We start from the raw sequence: 7,616 nt of genomic DNA, 5'->3' as shown, positions 1-7,616 counted from the left end.
GTCCAGTACGCCCACAGAACATTGGGTAGCTTCTCGGCCCACCTACCCTTCGTGCCGCCTAATCTTTTCTTCAATCCATTCACAATCACTTTGTTGATGGCTTCAGCTTAGCCGTTACTTTGAGGATATGCCGGGATGGAGTAATTGTTCTTGATGCCGAGATCACTGCAAAACTCACGAAAGGCTTTACTATCGAATTGCAACCCATTATCAGATATAAGGGAGTCTGGCACCCCGAATCTCAAAACTATATTTCTCCACTCAAGCTTTGTAACATCTACGTCCCGAATACTGGCCAATGCTTCAGCCTCCACTCATTTGGTGAAGTAATCTATAGCTACTATAACGAACCTTCGATTGCCTATGGCCTGGGGAAATGGGCCGAGAATGTCCAGCCCCCATTGTGCGAAGGGCCAGGGGTTGTTGACCGGGTTTAGACAACTTGTTGGTTGGTCGATCAATAGGGCGTCCTTTTGGCGTTGTTCACACTTTCGCACGTATTCAGTAGTATCCTTCTGCATTTGTGGCCACTAGAACCCCTGGGTCATCGCTCAGTGTGCCAATGAACGTCCCTCTACATGACTGCTGTACACTCCCTCATGTAGTTCGGCTAAGAGCTCATTAACTTTCTTGGGATGCAAGCACAAAAGTTATGGCCCCCCAAAAGACTTCCGGTATATTTTGTGGTCTACCGATAACCAGTACCAAGTGGCCACCCAACATACACTGCTAGCCTCCTTTTCATCATCTGGCATTCAGTCCTCAGTTAAAAATTCAATGATTGGGTCCATCCAACATGCGTCGGACGCTATTACCACCAAGACACCTATCGCAACATTAATACTTGGTTCTACTACGAGCTCCACCTTGATTATTTGAGGTACCTCCTTAGTCATTGATGATGCTAATGTGGCCAGAGAGTCTGCATGTCTATTTTGCCCCCAGGCCACTTTGGCCACCTTTGCCTTAAGAAATTGACTCATAACCTGCCTTACCACTCGCAAGTATTCCTTCATTTGGGAATATTGGGCTTCAAAACTGCCTTGCTCCTGGCTAACCACCAACCGAGAATCCGAGTAAACCTCAACCCATGCACCCATATCCAGAATTGCTCTCAACCCAGCAAGCAAGGCTTTATACTTAGTTTCGTTGTTAGAGGCCCTAAATCCCAACCTGAAATAATGTTCCAACCTTATTCCTTCTAGAGTGATGATAAGAATCTCGGCCCCAGCCCCCATTGCACTAAAAGCGCCGTCTACGAATACCTTCCATGGTCGACAGTCCATATGACAAATTACCTCCATCTCTTTCCTCAAGGAAAAATCTGCAACAAAATTAGCAAGAACTTGGCCTTTCATTGAGCTCTTTGGCCTGTACCTAATATCAAAGGAGCCAAGTCGGGTTCCCCAATTGGCTATTCGGCCTGTGAAGTCGGATCTCTTCAATAGTGACTGTAAAGGATATTTGGTCAACACATAGACGGTGTGAGCTTGAAAATAATGTGGCAACTTCCTCGTAGCGTGCACTAGTGCTAACACCAACTTCTCTAGGGGTAGGTATCTTGTCTTGGCATCATCCAGGGTCTTACTGATATAATACACAAGTTGTTGCACTCCTCGATCCCTCAGGAGCACGTCACTCACGACATGTTCCAACATTGAGAGATACATGAATAAATCCTCCCCGAGCTCTGAGGCTATCAACATAGATGCTTGCATCAAATATTCCTTCAAGTCCTGAAAAGCCTTTTAACACTCCTCATTACATTGGAATCCCCTCCACTTCTTCAAGAGCTAGTAGAATGGACGGCAACGATTAGCAAAATTGGAAATGAATCGGTTAAGGGCAGCTAACATGCCGGTCAACACTTGGACTTCCTTCGGATTACTCGGCAGCTTGAGGCACTTCATGGCTTCAATCTGGTCAGGGTTGACTTCTATTCCTTAGTTTGTGATCAAGTACCCTAGGAACTTATCACCCTCTACTCTAAAGGTACACTTGTTTACATTAAGGCGCAGCTTATGCTGGAAGTACTTCAAATACCCCTTTAAGATCTTCGATATGCTATGCCTTCTGCTTGCTTTTTACCACCTTATCATCAATGTACACCTCAACCGTTCGCTCGGTCTTATCTCGGAACATTCTTGTCATCATCCGTTGATAAGTGGCCTTGGCATTCTTTAACTTGAACGGCATCACGGTATAATGGTAGTTGGCGTCAAGGGAGATAAATGCCGTCTTTTCCTGATCCTCGGCGGCCAAGGTAATCCGATGTTAACCCTAAAAGGTCTCTAGAAAACTCATCCTTGGGTGCCTATATGTGGCATCCATTAGCTGGTCGATCTTCGGCATGGGAAATGGGTCCTTCGGGCATGATCGGTTCAAATCAATGAAATTTATGCAAATTCTCCATTTTCCATTCTTCTTCTTTACCACTACGATATTCACGAGCCATTTTGGAAAGAAAATTTCTTTTATTGCCCCAGCCTTCTTTAACTTCTTGCCTAACAGCTTTATCGTGCTCTTTAGCTGATCTCCTCAGCTTCTACTTCTTGGGAGGGAACAACGGGTCCACGTTAAGCTTGTGAACTTTGAACTCAGGGTCCACCCCAAGCACCTTATACAGGCTTCAAGCAAACACATCCACATTCTACATAAGAAACAGCAGCATCTCTACCTTATCCTCATCCCTTATACTTGCCCCTACCTGGAACGGCATCACGGTATAATGGTAGTTGGCGTCAAGGGAGATAAATCTCGTCTTTTCCTGATCCTCGGCGGTTAAGGCAATCTGATGGTAACCCTGAAAGGCGTCCAGAAAACTCATCCTCGGGTGCCTATATGTGGCATCCATTAGCTGGTCGATCTTCGGCATGGGAAATGGGTCCTTTGGGCACGCTCGGTTTAGATCAATGAAATTTATGCAAATTCTCCATTTGCCGTTCTTCTTCTTTACCACTACGGTATTCGCGAGCCATTTTGGAAAGAAAATTTCTTTTATTGCCCTAGCCTTCTTTAACTTCTTGCCTAATAGCTTTAGCGTGCTCTCTAGCTGACCTCCTCAGCTTCTGCTTCTTGGGAGGGGACAACGGGTCCACATTAAGTTTGTGAACTATGAACTCAGGGTCCACCCTGGGCACCTCAAACGGGTTTCAAGCAAACACATCCACATTCTACATAAGAAACAACAACATCTCTACCTTATCCTCATCCCTTATACTCGCCCCTACCTAGAAATACCTATCATCATCCGGCAATATCCTTACTCTGACCAATTCCTTGGCATAACTAGCCCCCATTCCTTGGGGCTCTTGTAATTGCTATGAAAGGACCTCCTCGGACGGTTCCTTTTGTTTGTTCTCCCAATTAACTGTGGCAACTAAGCACTGTCTAGCCACTTGTTGGCTCCCCCTTACTATAGCGATACCTTGCTCGATGCATAATTTGACCTTCACATGCAGGGTGGACGGTACTGCCCCTATTGCATGAACCCACGGCCTCCCCAGGATCGCCATATACAGAGAAAATGAAGCGACCACTATAAATGTTACCATTACTTCCTTACCTTCCATATTCACAAGGAGCGAAATCTGCCCCTCTAGGATCACCACCTAGCTATCAAACCCGACCAGGGGAGTGTCGTACTTTGAGAGATCTTCATTCTTTAGCCTAAGCCCCTTGAACAGGTCAGGATACATCACATCGGCACTACTCCCTTGATCTATCATTACCCTCTTTACTATAAAAGCATTTATTCGAGTTGTTACCACCAAAGCATCATCGTACAGTTGAATCGTTCCTTCTAGATCATCGTTGTTAAAAGTAATGGGCCCTCGAGTGAACTTCAATTTCTTCTCGGAAGGCTGCTTGCTCGAGCATTCTCTTGTCAGTGTGACTGCTAATACCCTTCTCCTCTTAGTTACTGTAGTGCCATTTGGAGCTGCGTGGATGACCTCGATCACTCCTAATGGGGGTGGGAGGGGGTTCCCCCTTTACTGAGTACCCTGCCTGGTACCTTAATTTCCTGGATCCACCATAAACTCCTTCAAATATCCTGCCTTTACCAACTATCCTAAATGGTCTTTTAACACCAAGCATTGCTCAGTGGTATGCCTTTTATCCCTATGGTAAGTACAGTACAAGTTCTAGTTCCTCTGTGATGAGTTACGCCCCCATCTTATTTGGCCACTGGAAGTACGGCTCGTTCTTGATTCGATCCATGATCCTGTGCACCGGCTCCTTGAACATTATGTTTACTTCCCACCTGTGCTTCTGGTTCTTGAATCCTCAAGTCCTTTCGGGGCCTTGATCGAAAACCACCTTGCCGAGGATGACTTACGATTGAGGCTTTACCTTTTTTCTGCAGCCGGTCATCCTCTAAGTGTTTATACTCTTCAATGCGCCTCAAGAGCTATCTCATATCCTTGGGAGGCCTCCTTGTCAATGACTTCCACAGTTTTGAGCCCTCGGGCAGTCCCAACCTAAAGTTACTTGCTGCAATTTTCTCATTACCCCCGCCGATCTTGTTGTAAAGTTCCCAATACCGACTAGTGTAGTTGCAAAGGGTTTCCCTAACTTTCATTTTCACGGATAGTAATGCGTCTATTGGTTGCGGCACCTGGCTACAGGTCATAAATCGGATACCGAATTCTTGGATCAGCTCAGCAAAACTGTGAATTGAGCATTTCCGTAACTCATTGAACCACCTCAAAGCAGTGGGCCTGAGACTCGAGGGAAATACCTTACACCTTAACACATCATTGTGAGTGTGTAAAAATATCATCTGGATATAATGGCTGATATGCTCTACCAGGTCCGTTTTTCCATCGTAAGATTTGAATGGTGGGCGCGTAAATCTGCTTGATATGGGGGCCTGTTCAATGTCATCTGAGAATGGTGACCGAGCAGCTTTACGTAATGCTCGACTCATAGCGTCTATGGCGGCATTCCGAGGTCGTCACTCTTCGGGGGAAACCAAATCCCAATTTGCATACTCCCATGAAAGTGAATGATCCCAGTGTCGATGGGAATCAGATTGATGGGACTCGGCTCCATAGCGACCTCCCTCGCTAATAGACCCCTACTCCCGGTAGTCACGATCTCTTCTCCGACACCTACCACTTGCTTCCAACTCCAAATCTCTTACTAACCTACGCAAATGCTGAAGTTCCTTGTCTCTCTCATTAAATTGTCTATGCCTCGAAGCACTTGAGTATTTTCTCACTTCTCCCACTTCATTGTACCAAAAAATAAGATCATCTCACACCTAAATTCTATTGAAAAAATATCGATAATTTTGTAGTTGGTGACATTATTTTCAATTGGTGGAGGGGCCCAAAACTTCGCTTCTCCTATCAACCTATTATCCTATAAGTGCTTTAAGAATAAGTACATTTATAAATTGTATTTTTGTTATTCATTAAATTACATTTATAAATTGTATTTTTGTTATTCATTAAATTACATTTATAAATTGTATTTTTGTTATTCATTAAATTCTTCTCCTATCAATCTATTATCCTACAAGTGTTTTAAGAATAAGTATGTTTATAAAATTTATTTTGTTATCCATTAAATTCCATTTTTTTTCATTAACGAAGAATTATGACTAAACCAAAAATAAAAAAGAGCATCATTGTACGTGTAAAGTGCATGTGATGAGGCTAATTTTGTATATTTAAATACAAAGAAAGAACAATCAATGCAATATAAAAATATAAAAAAAGAGCAATGTTAAAAATTATAGGAAAGATTTTGCTGTATACTAGTATGCAGCAATTGCTGCATAATGGGTTATGTGGCAGTAAGAAGAAAGCAACATGTGTCCAATGGTCATGTGCAATGCACATGATCAAGTTGATCCTTAGACATTTGTCGCTTTCTTTTTGATACCACATAATCCTATATGTAGCAAATTCTGCAATATTGTATGCAGCAAAATATTTTCCAAAAATTATTGTGTTAAAAATACAATTCTTTGCAAGTATTTCTTCTTTGAACAAAGTTTCTCTCCAAACTAGTTTGGAGAGAAAATTTTAAAACTTCTCATATATATATATCTTCTTTGCATGTAAATTTTAAAAATCTAACCATTGAATTTCATGTTCCTTATGTTCATAACATGCACATCAAATTCATTCAAATTAGATGTTATTTACTATTTAATCAATAAACTTATTTTTTATACCCAATTTTAGATTTCAAAATTTTGAAATTTAACATTTGTTTGATGATATAGCAATTGATCTTTGATTTTGTCATAATTTTTGTAAGCATGAAGTATATAATAAGAACATTTGTTAGATTTTTAAAATTTACACTCAATATAACAATATACAAAGAGTTTAAAGGGTTTCTCTCTGAACTAAATTGGAAAGAAGAAGAAGAAGAAGAAGAAGAATACTAGAAAGAGATTTTGCTGACTCAGCCACTCATGTTTTGTAGAGTAATTGTTCTTCTTCTTTGACTCTAAGCAATGATTTTTTTAGCCAAAACTCACATATTGTGCTTTGGGTGAGAAGTGAGAACTAAAGTTCCTATTTGGTCCTATAAGAGCATCCACATTGGTGGAGGAAAATTTTTAGCTTTTAGCACCTAAAAAGGCTACTTTATCTATTGGTATAAATGCACTTTTGGTCCCTATATTTTGACCCTATTTCTATTTTGGTCCCTATATTTTTATTTTACCGCTTTTAGTTCCTAAAATGAAAAACACATTTTATTTTGGTCCCTACCATCTTCTTACTAACGGAAATTGTTTACATGGTAGACGGAATGTACTGTTGGCACACTAAATACTGACGTGGCCATTAAAATAATAATAAAAATTTTTATTTAGAATTAAAAAATGCCACATCAGCATCCAAATTTAAAAAAAAATTATAAATAAACTAAATAAAAAAATTAAAAAAAAGAATTAAAAACAAAAAATCACATGAATTGTGATCTAAGAGTATCTTGAACAAGAACACAAAGGAAGAATACAAAACTTGACCTAGTTGAGCCCTTGGAAATTAAAAACAATGAACCAACTTGTTATATAATGACCCTCGATTATCAAGTTTGGGCAAAATTACTACTGTTATCTTATCTCAATTCTCAATAGAACAGTGGCAATGTTATAGAATTTTGTAATTACACTCGTGTGTCATTTTTTTTATAGTTTCAATGGTGTTACTGAGAGATCATACTCAACTCATGGCTGTGAGACGAGTGGAGAGGAGATGGGCAATGGTCAACTAACTTCTTAAAGGCTCAACAAACCCACTACACCATCACCATGCCAATGTTCATCACCATAGACCATCCACAATAACCATCGATATCATTTCCTCTATTCCAAAACTTCACAATCCCACCCGGACTCACCAGTAATTTGAACGGGAATTGAAATTCCCAACCGAATTGGGAAAAGAAATTTCAAAATCCCAAAATGGAAGAATTCCTGGAACTAGAGAAATCAAGACAACTACGCTATTGTCGGCTTTGCCTCTAAGATCTGGATCTGCTAAGATTTGGATTTGCAATCATCCTTAACCCCTTCGCCATTGTCAACTTCACTGCAGATCTAGATCTGCCCTTTTTTATGTTGATATGATGTTAGTTTTTTGGGTTTC

Source organism: Quercus robur, chromosome 5 (genome assembly GCF_932294415.1).
Source record: "Quercus robur chromosome 5, dhQueRobu3.1, whole genome shotgun sequence".
NCBI lineage: Eukaryota > Viridiplantae > Streptophyta > Magnoliopsida > Fagales > Fagaceae > Quercus > Quercus robur.
Note: the sequence above shows the minus strand (reverse complement) of the source record.